Here is a 17,700-nt window from a genome sequence, read left to right on the forward strand (position 1 = left end):
AGAATCGCCCCAGGCACTTACTTAGCGAAATTATTTTGTTTCTGGGGACTTAATTCCCTCATCGCAGGTTGAGGACACCGTGAGGTGGGGTGGCATGCTGCGGGCTGCGGTGATGGAAAGCCCAGCCCACAATGCTTTAAAAGGAGGGAATCTATTTCCCCCCACGATGATGCGTGGGGCCCATGGTTCTCTCACTCGGGGCGATCTCCTTTCGTCCCCAAGTTCTCCGTACTAGAGCGAGGCCTCTGAGGCAGTGCTCGTTACACTGTATCATACTTCGTGTTTGTCGCCTCGTGGAGATCTGATGCCCTCCCTGCCTCTAGCGCGGCGCCTGGCGTGTGGTCCCGGCGAATGGATGGGCGAGTGAATGAGTGAATGACACTGAGCGGTCTCACTTCCTATAGAAGGAAAAGGAAATCTGGGGAGAACGTAAAACCGTAATGTGTGTGAAAATGTTCTGTAAACTGTAAGATGCTACAAGAACATTAGGAAGTGTTGTGATTATTAACCATTGCACTCGAGGCTTCTTGCTGTCGGAGAGGCCCTCGGAGGCCGGTGTGAGCTTCTGGACGCGCCGTAACAGCAGTGGGGTTTTTGATCAGAACATGAGAGAGATGTGGTTTTTCCAAGAAAAGTAGATTACGGTCCCCCCCCCCAAATAGCATTTTTAAACACTCACAGTGTAATTATTAATTACAAAGTTCAAAATGTGTCTATACTGTGAAGAGATCTGATGGAGATCCCCCTAGCCAAATAACTGGGCTCCACGAGCAGTGAGGCTGCTTACGCCTCGCGACACGAGCAGCAGGGACCCCAAAATACCACCTGCGCAGTTGTGTCGCTCCAAACGCGCAGCCCGACTACTGTCACGAGGAGGCAGTTAGCAAAACCCAGGCCGTGGGGCATTCGACAGGACAAGGCGAGCTCCCTGCTGTCAATGTCATTGAGTCGAAAGGCAGGAGACTCTTCCGGATTAATGAATTCTGAGAATAAATAACGAGCAAATGGCAATGAGTAAACAACCGGATACTGGATTACGATACTGGATTTTTTTAAAATGCATGTCAAAGAAAGATAATTTGGACTACGTAATGGATAACGCTATTGCATTGATGTTGAACTTCTTCAGTGGGATAATGATATTTTAGGAGAGTGTCTTTATTCTTAGTAGTTACATAGCGAAGTGTCATTACGTCTGAAACTTATTTTGAAATGGTTTTACGAGTAAAATATACACATAGAAATGCACCCAAGTAAACACACGCCACACACATATACGGAGAGAAAAAGCTCACGTAGCAAAATGCCAGCTAGTGAAGCTAGGGGCGGGGTGCTCAAGTATCTGTCGCACTATTCTTTCGAGTCTTCTGTAGCTTTGAATTGTTTCACTATAAACTATCGGGGGCAAAGACATTAGCAGAGAGCATGAAAACCCTATTTACTCATTTAGACACTGTTCCAGTTAGAATTTAATATTTCGTCCATGTGGCTTCTCTCAGTTTTTATTACGCGTTCGTCTTCGGATTTCTTTCACCTAGGCTAAGTTAGAAAAATCAAGGTAACCTAGCAGAGTCTCCGCGTTTGTAAAGAGGCGTCCTTCTCCCAAAAGCGCGAACTGAGCTCCCTCCCGCCGTGCGTTCCTTCTGTGCCTCTTCCCTCCCCGCCTCTCTCTCTTTCTTCTTTTCTCCCCTCTCTCATCTTCCCAAGTGCCCCAGGCGCTTGAATGACCTTGTTCCCTGTCCTCCAGCCTGGCAGGATCCTAGATAAGGCTCCCTTTGCAAAGGAGCAAGGAAGCAAAGCGCCAGTCACAGCCCCCAATCCCCGCCTCCCATAAACACACACCAGAGGCTGACAAAAAAGCGCAGAGGGACTAAAATTTAGCTTCAGTTTATCAGATCGACAACAGAGGCGGTATGTGGACAGGGTGTTGGTGAAGGGAGAGTTATAAATTGTGAAAGACTTGGTCTCGCCCCGGCCACTTGAAGCGTCTGTCGGTCAGGCCCAGCCCAGGTCGCTAGGCCATCTGGCAGAGTGTTTAGAAAGGGCAGGTCCCTGCTGCTGCTTGTCCCTGAAGTCAGAAGAGGCCATCCTGTCCTGTCGTGGGCCATTGGTGAGCGGCCCTTTGCCCTCTGAGTATTCAGCCCTGTCCGTGCTAGTTGCGAGAGCCACACACCTCTGTGGCGTCTGGCTTGTGACTTCGGTCCTCAGCTTTCCTGTGCTACAGCCCACGAGCAGGGCCAGCCCTCTCCACGGGCAGAGCCGGTGAGCGGATTTGGATGACCAGGGAGCCCCGGGGGGCCCACCTCAATGGATGTTGCCCAAACTGCAGGATGGTCGGCCCTGACTTACCCGTCAGGTGCGTTGGATGAAGCGTCCCCATAGGCTCGCGATACTTTTAGGGACCCACGAAATTGTTTTAATTTCTTTTAACATCAGAAAAAAAAAAAAAAAAAAAGAACTTTTAGGGTCAAAGATTATATTCTTTTTTTATACCGACACAGACATAAAATGTAACTGGTAATATTTTTTATAGAGGAAGCCCTGCCTCCTGCCCTCCAAGGAAAACCTGGGCCTTGGAGGACGGAGACACAGCCCTGCAGCCTGCCTGGCTCCACTCGGTCCCGTCCCCGGCCCGGGCCCCGGGCTCCCCGGGGAGAAGCAGCCCCAGGTGCCTCAGCAGCCTGTCCTGTGCCTTTCCTCTGCTAAGACACCTGCCCGCTGTCTCTCCCCACTACAGTTCTATGGCTCGTGGTTCCCCGAACCCGCAGGCAAGTCAAGTGCTGAGTGTTTCACGAAGCTAAATTTACACCAGTTAAAGGACAGTTCTTTTTTTTTATTATTTCCTTCTGGATTTATGTACTTCTTATGTCTTTTTCTTTCCTTTTGGTACTAAAATGCCCTTCTGTCCGTAAAATTGTGGTAATGGCAGGTGATATTCGGAATGACCATCGTTTCACCACATGTGAAAGTTGGTGGGTGACTGTCGGTCCTGCCCCTCCCCCAGCTCTGTGACCGCTGCGCTGCGGTGTGACGCCCCACACTCTGACGAGCAGGGGCCCGGATCACTGGGGGCCATTTCCACGACTTGCTCTCAGAGTTCATCCCTCAGGGAGCCCTCTCTGGCCCCAGGCCCTCGGCTCGTAGGGCCCCGTGCTGGAGAGCCCGCGCCCTCCTGTCCTGTGAGCGTTCCCCCGTTTGTCCCCCCTGCTGGCCATCTTCTGGAAGGAAGTTGTGTCTCCCCCACTTGGCACAGTGCCTGGCACACGGGACTTGCTCAATCAATCTTCGTTGAATGAATGAAGAAATATACTAATTCCCAGAAAAATTGAGTTAATGGATTGAATTTCTCCAGCTTTCAGTCTTTTTCTCTCTACATGTTTATTAAATCTCTGGCACCTGTTATTGCTTGTGCACTGGCCAGTGCTAGCAGATGACAGGAAGAATTAGCAAATAGCAAATGAATATTAATGGACCCAGACATAGTGCTTAGCTTGACAGCTTGGGTTTTTTTTTTTTTTTTTTTCCCCCTTATGGACAGGTGTTTGGGCTTATGGTTGTGGTTTTATATTGTATGGCGGTGTCTATAAATTTAATTAGGTTTAACATTTCTAAGCGACTTACACATACAGTAACTAAATATGTAATTCTGTGCTAAATCATAGGCTGAATTTCGAACTTAAATTTATCCGTTTTTCATGGTGCTCGGCAAAGGGGCCCACGACGAGTAGAAACTCCACTGTACACGAACGTTAGAGATGCGAGCACGGAGAACCACAATGCCAGTGTAATTTCGGTTCCGGGGGGCAGCTTTGAAATGGAATGGGGGCTCTCTTCTGTGGCAGGGAGCCCAAAAGAAAGGAGCGGGTTCCAGGAAGAAGGGTTGGAGAGGTTCGTAAGAGACCGAGGCAAATGAGGTGTGCGTTGTCCTCTCTCCCATTGCTCGGGTCTTGTTCGTTCTTGTTCTCCGTTAATATCTGTGCATATCGAGGGCCCGGCAAATAACTAACACGATTAGTTACTATTGGGCAAAGGAGAAACATCTTCTGTCCCTCTGCTAAAAACGAATCCTCCCACGGTCAGGTCTGAGGGTGTCGCTCGTAGAGAAAATCTCCAGAGGCCACCGTTCCCAGTCTCAGCAAACCCTTATTCCTGGGTTTGGTATTTAAGGCTTCTCAAACCCTGACCCAACGTCACTTTCCGATGTTAGTTTCATTTCTCCTCTACGCACACCTCGTAAGCCAGCAGAACGTCACACGTGGCTTTCCAGACCAGCATGCTTTCTGGCCTCTGCCTTCGCTGGTTCAGTTAGTTCCCTGTTCTCTAGATATGAGCAGTCCTTCGCTCCATCTCTATCTCCAAAAACTCTCTCTGCTTTTCAAGACCTAGCTTACAGTCCACTTCTTTCTTGGAGACTACCCTTAATTCCCCCAAATGGACGTGATCACTGACTTCTTTGACCTCCTATGTTTCTTTCAGGGCACGTAATAGATTCCGCTTTCTATAGTTTATCATCCCCAGTCCACAATACAGACACACACAGATTTGTTGGGAAGGCATTCATGGTAAGGAGTTGGGTTCATCTGCGTCTAATACCATGCCTGGCACATTGTTCTCATTTCTTTGAATTGAATAAGGCCCCAGTAAGGCCAAGCTGAATTCTGCATCTATTTTACTTATATTCTGTATATCAGGATTCTTCCAGTTTGCAATCTCAGATGGACGAACACAAAATGCATGGTCAATAAGGAAAACGTACGACAATATCTCGTGCACTAAGGCGTTTGGAGGTAGGGGGACTCCGGGGCTGAAGTCCCTGGTTCTGTGATGTCATTAACTGGGCTTCTCCAGCGCGCAGGCCACCCTCAGACCTGGTCACAACACGGCTGCTACAGACCCACGTTCTACACACAGACACAACACTGGGCAGCAAAGCAAAGGGATCGCCCTTTAGATGATTCTTTATTTATCATAAAAATAAATATCTTTTATAAGAGATAGTCCGCAAATCTCCTGTCGCATATTATTGATCAGAACTGTAACATGCGTCCATGCAGATTGCAGTTGCTGGCAAAGGGAACAGAATTATCTTGATTGGCTCAGACTAATCAGGATCCACAGCCTTGGCCAAGACTCTCAGACTCCCCTACGCGCATGGCTACCACATATCTGAACAAAACTGGCCCCTGTCAAGGAGGAAATGGCAGTAGTGCCAGCCAAAGTCACTCTGTATTACAGGCTGTACCAAGCCTGGGCCTTCCAGAACAGGCGCCCTGAGCCCTAGGATAGTGACAGGTAGGATGAGAACCCTCACCTCCTGCAGGGAGATGACAATGGCTACCATTGACTTTTATCTTCGCCTTCTAACACCACCTCCCCCATCCTTGGGCTCAGCCAATGACATCGCTGGGAAAACATAAGCAAAGAAATTCCATGTTCTTCTACCTGCATCTACCCACCGACTTACATCAGCGCCCACATATTCTGCCTTTCCTCCCGCAGTGCATATGATCCGTCCTTGCACCCAGCTCAGGCCAATGCCTCCACTGGTCCCCCGGGCCCCATTCCCACTTGTCTATTCAAGGACATCATCTAGCAAACCTCCTCTCTATCTCCTGCATCACTCGGCCTTGCTCTCTTCACTAGCTCATTCCCATCCAGAAGGCATCTTCCACTTAACATGATCGTACTGGTTACCTATTGCTGCATGACAAATCCTAAAGCTTCGTGACAATTCGATCTGGGCTCGGCTGGGTGACTCACCTGCCAGTCTCGCTCGAGGTCACTCCTGCAGCTGAAGCTCTCTGGGGGCTTTACGGGGACTGGATGGTTTAAGGTGCCCTCACTTACAGGTCCGGCCATTCATTGGCTGGAGCTGCTGACCAGGACACTTTCGTTGTCCTCTGTATATTCCCCAGCAAGATAATGGGGTTTCTTACAAGGCTGAGGCAGCATTCTAAGAAGGCAAGCCCCAATACGCAAGCCCCAGTGCGTGACTCATGGGGGCGATTCAGGTAATCTCTCATGACGTCCAAAACAGGATTCGTCGTATCTACTACCCCCATCCCACACTGCTCCACCTGCAGGCTTTCCCATCTCGGTCAACGGCCATTCCATCCTTTCAGTTGCTCTGGCCAAAAACCCCAGCGACATTCTAGAATTCCTCTGTAGCTTTCACACACCTCATCAAATCCATCATCGAATTCTGTCAGCTCTTTCTTAAAAAACACATCCAGCCAGTTCTCACCACCTCGTCTTCCGCCTCCCGCTCGCGGCATCCGCCGTCTCCCACCTGGGCTGCTGCTCGGGCCTCTGACTGGTTCCTCTGCTCCTGCCCCGGGTCCCCAGTCTGTTCTCAGCACATCAGCCTAAGCGGTCACGTCAAAACGTTCCTCAGATCGTGTCACTCCTCTCCCTAAAACCCTCCAAAGCTTTCACGATGGCCAGCGAGTGCGTACAGGATCGTGCTCCCCGGCGCCACCCCCGCCCTCCCGCACACCACGCCATGACCTCTCTGACCTCGTTTCCAGCCCCTGCCCTCCCTGGCTTGGCTCCGGCCACGCCGGCCTCCTGGGTGTTTCTCAGGTGGACCTGGCGCATTCCTGGCCGCGGGTCTTTGCCCTCGCCCAGAGCGTTCCTCGTTCCTCCCTGGACGTCGGCAGGCTGGGTTCCTTCACCCCGGTCCAGTCTTTACTCAAGTGCCACTTCCGCAGGGAGTTTCCGATTGTTCTGTTTAAAATTGCGACCCCTCCTGCTCCGGTGCGGCTTCATTCCCCTTCCGGTTTAAGTTTCCTCGCAGCGCCTTTCATCACTGGACGTACCTTGGATCTTACTTATTTACCTGTTTACTGTCTGGTTAACTCCTCGAGAGCAGGATTTCTGTTTATCTGTTTCGTTCACCCAGCACCTGGAATAGAGCCCGGCGTCGAGTCGGTGTTTAATCATATTTGTTAAACGACCGAATTTGTTGAGCACCTACTATGTGCTAAGTATTTCACCCAGTGTATTGTTGACCCTGTATTCCTCATGCTAACCCACCTTAAAAAAAAAAAAAAAAGCGCTACAATATTCTCTGAGTAAAAGCAGGTGCTGTGATCTTCATTGTGTAGGGGAACAAACCAAGGTGGTTGCTTAAATCATCCAAGGTCACGTAGCCAGAGAAGGCGGAAGTATGGAGTTCGAGCTGTTAACTCGCAGGCCAAACCCCGTTTGCCTTCCCTGTGGTCCCTCGTGTCCCCAGAGGTGGGGCTGGCAGCTGGGTGGCCCTGCGACCAAGATCTTTGTGTGGCGAGACTTTTGACCGCCTTGGTGGAGTTCCACTGCTGGTCCAAATCCACGGTTATGAAAGAAAAGGAGGAGGAGGAGGAGGAAGAGAAGAATGTGTTGGGCAAGAGCGAGACGGAGGAGGTGGTGGCGGTGGTGGGGTCAGCCAGCTGCCTCCTGGGACTAGGGCAGGAGGAATACAGGACCACCGGGAAAGCACCTGACCAAAAAAAAAAACAAAAAAAAAACAAAACACTAACAGGGGCACTTTAAAATGAGTCAGAGGTCTCACTCCTCAAACCTTTGGACTGTTAAAACTGGGCAAAATGGCCTTTGGGCCGGGCGAGCCTGCAGCGGCACTGTGGTCCAAACAGCTCTTTGCGGGGAGGAGCCGGATGGCAGGTGTGATGGCTACTGGACCGGAAGTTCAAAGCTGTCTTCAGACTCGCCGCAGTAGCTGCTCTGCACCCACCCAGGGAAACGCCTTCCTTCGACGGACGGGACCGCTCCCCTTCCCTTGCTCACAAACACCCCTTGCCTTTGGCCCCTGATAGGGATGTTCTCCAGGTTTCGGCCTGTATCAGCGCTTCCAGAACCCCTGCTCTTTCGGATCTCCGGCAAATGCTTGTTGCCTCTCACTTCGGCTTTTGTTTTCAGATTCACGCCCCCGTGGGGGGAGGTCACGTGTGTCCCCCTCCCCGACCCCCTGCCGGTCGCGGTGCTCCTTTCAAACCCTGGTGTTAGGTCTGTCCTCTTTTTTCCCCTCATGGTGACGACCGGTTTCCCAGGCTGGAAATGAGCAGCAAACATTGGAGAACAATTCTAACCCCCCGAACCCGTTCCCGGGCGGCTTTGCTCATCCGCTCCGGCAGCGGGCCTCACTCAGATCTCGGGTGGGGTTCAGAAACGGGGGTGAATCCCCGCCGCTGCACAGGGCGGCGTGGCTCTGCGGTGGGCGAGGACGAAAGGGAAGTGCCGACTGTCCGACATCTGGCAGCCAGGCCTGGGCCGGGGGAGGCCCCGGCGGATCCCACCGGCCGGCCCTTGCTGCGGTGTAGGCTACTCCGGTCCTGTGACTGATACACGCATGCACGGGTTTTTTTTTTAAGTTTTTTTTTTTTTTTCTTTCCAACAGTCTAGGACCAAGATAGATGGCTGTGGTTAACAGGGTCCGGAGGAAAATAGCAACTACTGTGTTCGCGTTATCATATGATAGCTCACAAAGAACAGGGGCTTTGTTCTATGATTGGCTTCTCCAGTCAATTAAGTATTTAATATCTGCCACGAGGTCCCTGTGGTTTAAGTGGAAATACTTCAGATATATTTCACAGCCACATGTGTGGTTGCGTAATGTAAGGATTTCTTTCTCTCTCCCTCTCTTCCTTCCTTCTTTTCCTACCTTCCTTCCCTCCTTCTTCTTTCCTTCCTTCCTCCCTCCCTTCCCTCTTTCTTTCCTTCTTTTTCTTTCTTTCTTTCTCTCTTTCTCTCTTTCTTTCTTTCTTTCTTTCTTTCTTTCTTTCTTTCTTTCTTCCCTCTCCTCTCTCTCTCTCTCTCTCTCTCTCTCTCTCTCTCTCTCTCTCCCTTTCTCTCTTTCCTTCCTCTTCCCAATTTTTTCTTCTTTTCCTGCTCGATCTCTCTTTTCCTACTTCTTCTTTTTCCCTTTCTGTTCTCCCTGACTCCTTCTTTCATAAATGGAAAATTGTAAGTGAGGAAGAGAAGGGAAAGATGAAGGCGGAGGGGTCATAGAAATGACGAGTGATTAAGAAAGAAGCTAGTTAATGTCCATGGGTAATCATTTGTGTTGTAAACTTAAGGCAGACGCGTGAGCGCCTTAAAACTGCCAAATTTACTATAAAGCTTCAGCAGAGATGCCGCCCCTGATTAGGTTCCAAGGGCCAGGAGGTCTGGGTAGGGGTGGGATTTGGGGGTCCTAAGGAGATGGGTAATGGGGGTAGAGAGAAGATGTCCTTCACCAGGGGCCTTTGCAGATGGAATGAAAGAGAGTGGTCAGTAATGACGGCTCTTGGATACGAGTAGAAACAAAAAAAAATGGACTTCCTGCTTGTTTGTATAGAGCATCTGTCCAGGACGGTTCAGAGTCTGCTATGCCGAGGACTCAGTCACCCACAGGGGGCTCATGAAACGCCCACGCCCCCTGGCTGCTGCAGCTTCCAGAGCCCAGGGCCTGGGGTGCAGTCTGTGGGCCTGAGGGTGCAGCCCAGGTGTCTGTTCACTTAACCGCACCTTCGTTCGCTCCATCACGCTTCAGCGGCGTGCCCGCTCGGCAGCAGGCACAGAGCAGGGAGCGGAAGGCGGCTGCATCAGGCAGTCTGACCTCGGGGAACTCACCAGGTAAAACCTCCACGTAAACAAATTACCCGAGTCAGTGAGGAAGCACCACCCTAGAGGTCTAAGTACAGAGCTTTCACAGGTGATTAGCTTGATGGCCAGAGGCGGCGGGCGGGGGAGGGAGAAGCGGAAAGCTGATGCTTCGGCCGGTCGTTCCCACGAGGAGGGTGGGAGTCCGCCAGGTCCACGGGTGAGTCAAGGCGGAAAGGCGGGCCTGGCGGGAGAGCGGCGTGTATGAAGGCGTGTTCAGGGCGCCGCGGGCAGCTGGACGGGACCGATCGGGGCGGGAAGAAGAATCAAGGGCCTCGAGCGCTGGAGAAACAGCGAGAGTAACGCGGCGGGGGGTGCTTTTGATCCCCGGAAGGAGTTCGAGTCTTCTGTAAGCCACTGGCGCCCCACAGGGGTCACGTTTGCTCTGGAGAGTATACTTCAGAAGGGCAGATGGAAAGGGAGGGAGCCCGCCTCCTGGGGGAGCCGGCGAGAAACCACGCCAGCAGCCTGGAAGGAGGTAACGGAGCCTGAGCTCCGGCAGGGCCACGAAAACAGAAAGGGACCGACAGCGCCCGAAGACGTTGCGGAGGCAGAATCGGCAAGTCCCAGTTACCGGCCGGATGTGGAGAGTGAGGAGTACAGGATGAGTCCGAAGGCTCCGGCTTCCAGGATGGAGGGCCAAGTGATACCGTCAGCCAAGACAGGAAACTGAGGAGGAAAAAGGAGGTTAGAGAGAAAGATATGGAGCTGAGTTTTGGGCATGTTCGACCTGAGGTCTGGTGGCATTTCAAGAGGCGGTTGGCTTCATAGGTGTCAAACTCAAAAAAAAGAACTGGGCCGAAAGGGCCGGTTAAGGAAATGTCTGCTGAGAGGGAAGTAGGGACCACGTCGGGCTGGGGAGAAGGGGGCCACACAGAGTACACTGGGGCGGGGAGATATCCCGACCTGTCCCTTACCCCCCATGGCTAGTCCGACAGGAAGCACTCTAGCTCCCTCTCCAAAGGATGCCCTGAGTTCACTTCTCACCGCCTCCATCACCGCCACCCGAGCCCACGTCTCCCCGACCTCTCACCTAGGCCTTGCTTCTGTGTTTGCTCCCCTGGAGCCTATTTCCTATACGGCGGTCAGATCGGCCTTTTACGAATATAGTTCAAGTCCCGCCACTTTGGTGCTCTAAGCCATCCCGTGGCTTCCTTCGACTCCCATGCGTTTCGGAATAAAACTCGAATCCTCATAAGATCCAAAGGATCTGGCCTTCGCCTTGCTTTCTGAACCCGCCCTCGACCGGTGTCTCTCCCGCTCTCCGCTCCCGCCACACCGACGTTCTGCCTCTCAAACGTGCCTCGGGGCCTTCGCACGCTTTTTCCTCTGAGCCCGGAATGGCTCTTCCCCAAGATCGTTGCGCAGTTTCAATTTCTCTGACAAAATTTTCAAGTTCGAATTTTATTTCTTCGAGCACAGTAAGCATCATTACCCTCGTTGGTATTTCAGTTGACGATGGGGACGTGGGCCCAAATTTCCTGGTCCGAGGTGGCCGAAAGCAGCCGTCCTTCTCCCTCCATTTCTTCCGTGGCTCAACTCCTCATGCGGATCTTGGTGCAAGTGTCATTCCTTCCACGACCGCCCCGTCGAAAACAGCATCCCTGTGAGCCGCGCTCCGCTCTTCATCAGACTTACCGCCCTCCGAAATTGGGCGGCGTAATTGCTTGCTTACTTGTTTTATTGTCTGTCTGCCCAATTTATTTGCTCATCCAATGTGTACTGAGCACGTCCCAAATGCTAGGCATTCTGTAGGCGTGGGGTAGACACTAGAGAACAAGGCAGACCAGGTTCCGGCCCACAGTCTGCTTACGTTCCCATGGGGAAGGCAGACAATAGACAGAAAAAGAGATGCAGAATGTGAACTCCGTGAGGAGAGGAAGCTTGCTGGCTTTCTTTAGCACCTCAGGATGTAGAACAAGGCTTTATGCTCACTGAATATCTGTTAAGTTTCTTTTTTTTTTTTTTAAGAAAAAAATTCTTGCCCCAATGTCATGTTTCAGCATAATTTAATCACTAGTGTTTCAACTGTATTGTTGGTTTACTGCTGTTTCCCTCTTAAAATATGTAGCATTTTGAGCACATTAAGGGTTAAGCAGACTTGTGTGTCAGCCTGGAAACATGATCCCCATTTATTATATTACTGTTATGGGAAAATATGTTCTGAGTTCCAAATAATTAACTTCTAAGTGAACTTGTGGAAACCATCAGCCGGGTTCACGTACGTTTGGGCGACAGTTGCCAACGTCTTTGCACACTTTCATGGAAAGAGGCCTCGTGCCAGCCGGATCCGGCCAGACAGCCCTGGCAATCAGTGGGGGAGCAGATGTCTCAGAAAGAGCACGCTCTCATCCAGAAGGCTCTGTTTTGCTAGAAGCTCGTGGTCGTTTGAATTCTTAGAATCTCAGATCTATGGCAACACGCCTTTTCCTGTGTGAGGACGGAGGCTCTAGGATCAAACTAGCCTGTTTTTCTTTTTCACCAGAGAGGCCAAGCCAAATTCTTAAGAGTCCTCCACCTGGACAACAGGTTGAAAGCTGCCCTGGGACATTGAGAGAGAGGAGGGGAGAGAGCGAGAGAGAGAGAGAGAGAGAGAGAGTTTGGGGGTTGGCCAAGCTAACTCACAGAAGCCAGTCCAACACGACAGGCGTCATGGCGTTCGGCCCGAGCTCAAAATCCCTGCCTGCCCACAGGCTCTGGGTCATGCCCATTCTTTAGCAAACACGAGGGGCACATGGACGGAAGAGCACAGGCGGTGAGCCAGAGCTGGGTGTCGGAGGAGGTTCTAAGTCTGCTGTTGGGTCAAAAAAAAAAAAAAGAAATGTGCTGAGGTTTTGGAAAAGGGGAACGGAGAGCAATCCAAGGCTCAGGGCTGGAGCGGGCAGGATGGCGGGGCCTCTTGACCACGGTCGGGACTAACTTCAGAATGGAATATTGGTGCAAAAGAGGCGTTCTTCTAAATCTTTTGATCCAGGTGACAAGCCGTATAGTCGAGGGACCTATCCATCAAAATCAAAAGTCGGCTTGAACAGAGCAGATGAGATCATGAATTTGTGAAAACCCACCATAAAATTTTGAGCCGGAAGAGCCCCCCTTTGTCCAGTGCCACACCGATGTGCGGAAACGGGAACTTCCAGACAGGGCGTGGGAATCTGCATTTTTAACATTTCTGGATTAATTCGCATATGGCCAGTTTGGGACCTTCTGGCTAGTCAAACCGCAGTCATTTTACAGAAGAAAATTGGGTCCAGAGAGGTCAAAAGTCAGCAGAAGCAGCAGAGCCTGGACCGAAAGCCAGAATTTCCCTCCCTGCTCCTCAGATAGCACGAGGTTCATGTTAGTACGTTTAGGCGTTTTGCTAAGTTCTTTCTTTAGATCGGCTCATTTAACCCTTACCACCTCACTGCGAGGCAGGTGCTACTGTTAACAAATGAGGATCCAAGGATGAGAGAGGTGACGTACCTTGACCAGAGTTATGTGTCACTGGGACTCAAACCCAGGCATCCTTCTGTTTTCCGTCAGCCAGAGAATAAGCCAGCACAGCTCCGGGGGGTTGTGTGGGAAGCAGAGTGGTAGCTAAATAGAATCTTATTTCTCTCTCTGGATTAAGAGTCTTCCTAGGTCCACGGTGGGGGGTGGGAGGCAAATCCAAGGCTAGAGGGCGCCCCTCAGGTTCTGAGCACCCTCCTGTGGGGAAAGCCTAGGCACCTACCCCATCTCCACCCTGATCTCAAGATGTAATAGTCAATTAGATTTTTTTTTTTTTTTTTTTTTTTTAAGACAGATGGTATCCTTTGTAAGCTATTCGTAGGCTTCGGCTCTGGGGATCCTCGCCTGTGTAGGAGCGTAGTCATCGGGAAGGAAGCTTGCTGTCAGGAGAATTGTGTAGCGGCTGTTTTGCAAGGTGGGGAGCTTTGCTCTTTCCACTTGGCATTTCTAAGTGCAGTAAGAGCAATTAACATCCGTGCTGCTGAGCACCAAGCGTCAGGCTGGCTCCACCCAAAACGCCTTGCCCTGGCTTTCTTCCCGAGAACTTGGCTAAGACCACCCCCCCCCCCGCCTTTTTTTTGGTAACTTCATGTCATTCGTGGTTTTAAATTAGCCTTCAAATACAGGTACAGTAGGACTGGAGATCTCAAACTGATAGAACCACTGGACATACCTCATCCACAAACAATTTTTTTTTTTTAACGCCTGCAGCACCTGGTCTTCCTAGGTGGTCTCCCATCCAAGTACTAACCAGGCCTGACCCCGCTTAGCTTCTGAGATCAGATGAGATAGGGTGTGTTCAGGGTGGCATGGCCGTAGACCACAAATAAATTTTGTGTTGTTATTCCCCATAGGGTTTCATGTGTTTTTAAACACTAGTTTCCAATAGGGTGGGGGGGAGGTCGGGGGGAATTAGGATGAATTCAATGAACATCTGAATTTCCTGTTTTTCTTGAAAAGTAAGATCAGGCAATACTGGACCTTTATTCCCAACGGCCACCGTTTGCTGAAGCTGTGCATCAGCCTGGCTTCTGTAGGCTTCTGAGTTTAACTCCCTGGGGGAGAAGATTAAGGAGTCTTCTGAAACATCCCAGATAGCCTAGCTGCCTGATTTCAGGCCAGTCCAGGAGAGGCTTCGGCATTCCAACAATATTGTGAAGCAAGCTACTGATATTCAACCCGGGCACCACACATATCAATCAAAATCAAAAGTCAACTTGAGCAGAGCGGATGGGACGATGCATTTGTGAAATTCACCAGACATCGGCTGACTGGGGACTCTCTCCTTTGACGTGTCTCCTTCTCCGAAGGCTCTTTCTCTGCCTGCAGATGACCTCCCGAAAGGGCCACTGTCATGCTGCTGTTCAGCACTTACTTCGTTTAATTGTTTCCGCGTGTGGAGGGCAGAGGCATTATCTTAATTGAGCTTTACTGTCCCTGCCCTATGGTTAGCACAGTCCTGTGAATATCTTAGATGTTCCATCAATGTGGAAATTAGAAAGATGCCGCGCTGGGGACCATTACATATGCGGGGTGGTGATGGAAGTCAAGGGTTGACAGACCATCCAGAAGGAGGCAAGAAGCCAAGGTGGTAGAAGGTCGGGGAAGTTGAGGAGAAAGAACCGAGAAGGTATAACTGAGCACAGGGTTCGAGCATGGAGGGCAGGTGGTGGGGAGGGGTTGTGGGGGCGGGGTGCAGTTAGCACCTAGAAAGTTTGGTCTTGGAGGAGAGGGTAGGCGGCCTCACGGGGCCGGAGAGCTCCACAGCGGGCCGAGGCGTCACGTGTCTCTCCCTCCTTATCCAATTCTCCAGAAAATTCCATGGAATGTACTCTCTGAATGCTTCTGGATCCCACACCTTTCTGATAACCTGCATCTCCACCGCCTTCGTCCTAGCCCTGGTCACCTCTCACCAGGGACGACAGGAGCCTCCTCCTTAGTGCCCCTCGCCCGCTCCCACCCACCCGCGCTCCACCCTTCCTCTGCAGCTAGAGCCATCCACACTGCGCCCGTGGCCTGTAAGGTCCTATAGCATTTGGCTTCCGTGACCTCTTTGAAAACAGTCCTTCCTCTCCTTCTCTCTCAGGCTCTTTCGGGCACACTACCGTGCCTTTTACTTGCTGAGTATATTAAGGGGTTTTGCACTTGGAATGCCCTTCCTCTAGAAACCCGCCCTCCCCCCAAGACTCCTTCCCTCCCTCTAATCAGGTCTCTGCTCCAACGTCACTGCCTGGGAGAGGCCTTCCCGTTACCACCACGCCTAGAACAGAATCCTCCTCCCCACCCCAAGCACATACACACACGATTCCCTCATCCCAATTTCCTCAGACCACATGCCACGTTATGTTATAGGTTTATCCATTTTGTTGTCTGTTTCCCGCTAGAATGCGAGTGCCATGACAGCAGAGACTTTTCTTGGCATAGTAGATGGTCAATAAACGAATGAGTCCAGCAAATAGAAAGGAGGGAGAGATGTCAGAGTCAGGGTTGTCTTGAGGGGAAGAGGTAATATTTAACACACAAGAGGAGATTTTGATGTAATACTTGGCATACGTGATAAATACTTAATCCAACTCGATTTAGTTGAAGTATTTACAGTGCAATTACTATATCACAATACCAAGAGTTACTTGGAATAAACGATGATTTAAGGGCAAATCCTGCTAGCAAGAAATTTACAGCCAAGGGAGAGGCGTGGGGGCAAATAAGTCCCTTCAGTTATTTTTGTATCTTCATTGCCCTGCATTCTGGTGGTACACACACACACACACACACACACACACACACACACACACATTTTTGTATAAGTGAATTATCAGTCTATTCTTTCACTAACTCCTTTCACTGTCATATTGTCCAGTAGGGTCAAAAATGTCTCACAAACCCAGAGTCCCCTTCTGAGTTCTGAACTCCACCCCGCCCCCACCCAGACGGCTTTTTGGACATCTTCACTTGCATGCCCCTTGGGCATCTCAAACTCAGTCCACCCAACCTTATGCTTGGTATTGTGATCTCAGCCGTTGAGGTCGAACTGGTTTTTCTGGCCCATTTCTCACCCTCAATCCGCATTGCACGGAGCCTCCCTCCCCACGTGGAGGATGCCTGCTCACTCCTCTCCCTCCCCGTAGCCTCTTCTGTGGGCCCGGTTACCGGCTCCTGTTGGCAGGAGTTTCAGCAACACCCCCAGCCTCCTGTAGAACTCCCCTCCCATCCATCCTCCACACCTAGGCCAGAGCGGTCTTCCCAAAATGGGCTTCTGATAGCAGTACTGTTTTATCAAAACCTGCAGGCGCTTCGCCGAGGCCCTGTCTGGGCTTAAGTCCAAACTCCTTAACTCACCATACAAAGCCTTCTAGGTTCTGGCACCCGATTTCCTCTCTGCTCGTTTCTTGCCATTTTCTTACAGCCTAGTTTGGGCCTAACAGAGCTTTCTGGTCCTCTAATGGGCCACTCTCTCTCCCCTCTGGGAGCTCATTCCAGGGCCGGTGACTCCCTCCCTCTTCCCTCTTCCTCTGTTGTCTCCTCATTCTTTGATTCTTCCTCCTTGTTGCTTCCTCTGAGGAGCCTTCCTGGCTGATGTAGCCCCTCTTCCTCATGCCGCTTCTCCCCAACACCAGGCCAGGGTCCCCAACACCCGGCCAGGGTCCTCGCCAGCGCTGCCTCAACGCTCCGTTCTTTTCTTGCCATGCCTGTTATACTGTCCTCCCTCCTGACTGCAAGGTCGGGAGGGCGGGTTTGCCCTACTCTGCCTTGGTCTCCTTGTGACTGTGCCTATCCGGCACCTTTGTGCTGGATAAGCATTGACTGAATAAGAAAGCACTTGCCTGGATGCGATTGCTCCTCATAAAATAATTATAGCTTGCATTTAACTGAGTCCTGAAGATGTGGCAGGCACCATTCTAAATGTTTTACAAGTGTATCATGGACATCTCACACAGCCCTATTAAGTACGGACTACTTCCCCATATATCAGACGAGGAAACTGAGGCACAGAGAGTGCCGCGGCCGAGATCCGCCTGGAGTAAGTGGTGGAGGAACCGGGCTTAGAACCCAGGTTGTGTCCAAAGTCTAATTCGGTCTCAACTTGTAGGAAATTTGGCCCTAGAGTGAAGCTCGCTTCAGGGTTCCAGCACATAAACCGACTCAGGGCGACTGCAGAGGGCTTTGTTTTTGTTTCGCGGCGAGAGGACGCTCCTGCGTCGCCCTCGGCACGGCCGGTGGTCCTTCGCTGGGGCTCTGGGAAGGGCTCGTGCATCTAGGCGGCCGCCAGGGGTGGAGGGAGGGAGTCTGAGTGTGAACCCCAGATTAACTTTCCGGGCTGCCGGCCCGCACGCCAGCTGCGTCCAGGTCGCTGCGCGGCCCGCGCCGCCCGCAGGTGCGGCACCGGAGTGCTCGCCAGGCCCCCGCCAGCGCGCTCGGCGCCCCGCGCCCCGCCGCGCGTCCCCGGGGGCGGCGGTGAGGGGCGGGCCCGGGGGCGGCGCCTCTCGCCCAGGCCCCCGCCCCCGCCCCGCCTGGGTGCTGCGGCCGGGGCTGGAGGGGGCGGGGCCTCGGGAGGGGCCGGAGCGCGGCTGG

The 17,700-nt window shown here is 51.7% G+C and overlaps 1 pseudogene; it reads right to left on the reverse strand.

Annotated features, from left to right (window-relative positions):
- Nucleotides 1-13,830: 13,830 nt before the first annotated feature.
- On the reverse strand, nt 13,831-13,949 carry LOC118613244 (annotated as a pseudogene).
- Nucleotides 13,950-17,700: the final 3,751 nt, after the last annotated feature.

The sequence above is a fragment of the Rousettus aegyptiacus genome, unplaced genomic scaffold (genome assembly GCF_014176215.1).
Source record: "Rousettus aegyptiacus isolate mRouAeg1 unplaced genomic scaffold, mRouAeg1.p scaffold_m13_p_17, whole genome shotgun sequence".
Lineage (NCBI taxonomy): Eukaryota > Metazoa > Chordata > Mammalia > Chiroptera > Pteropodidae > Rousettus > Rousettus aegyptiacus.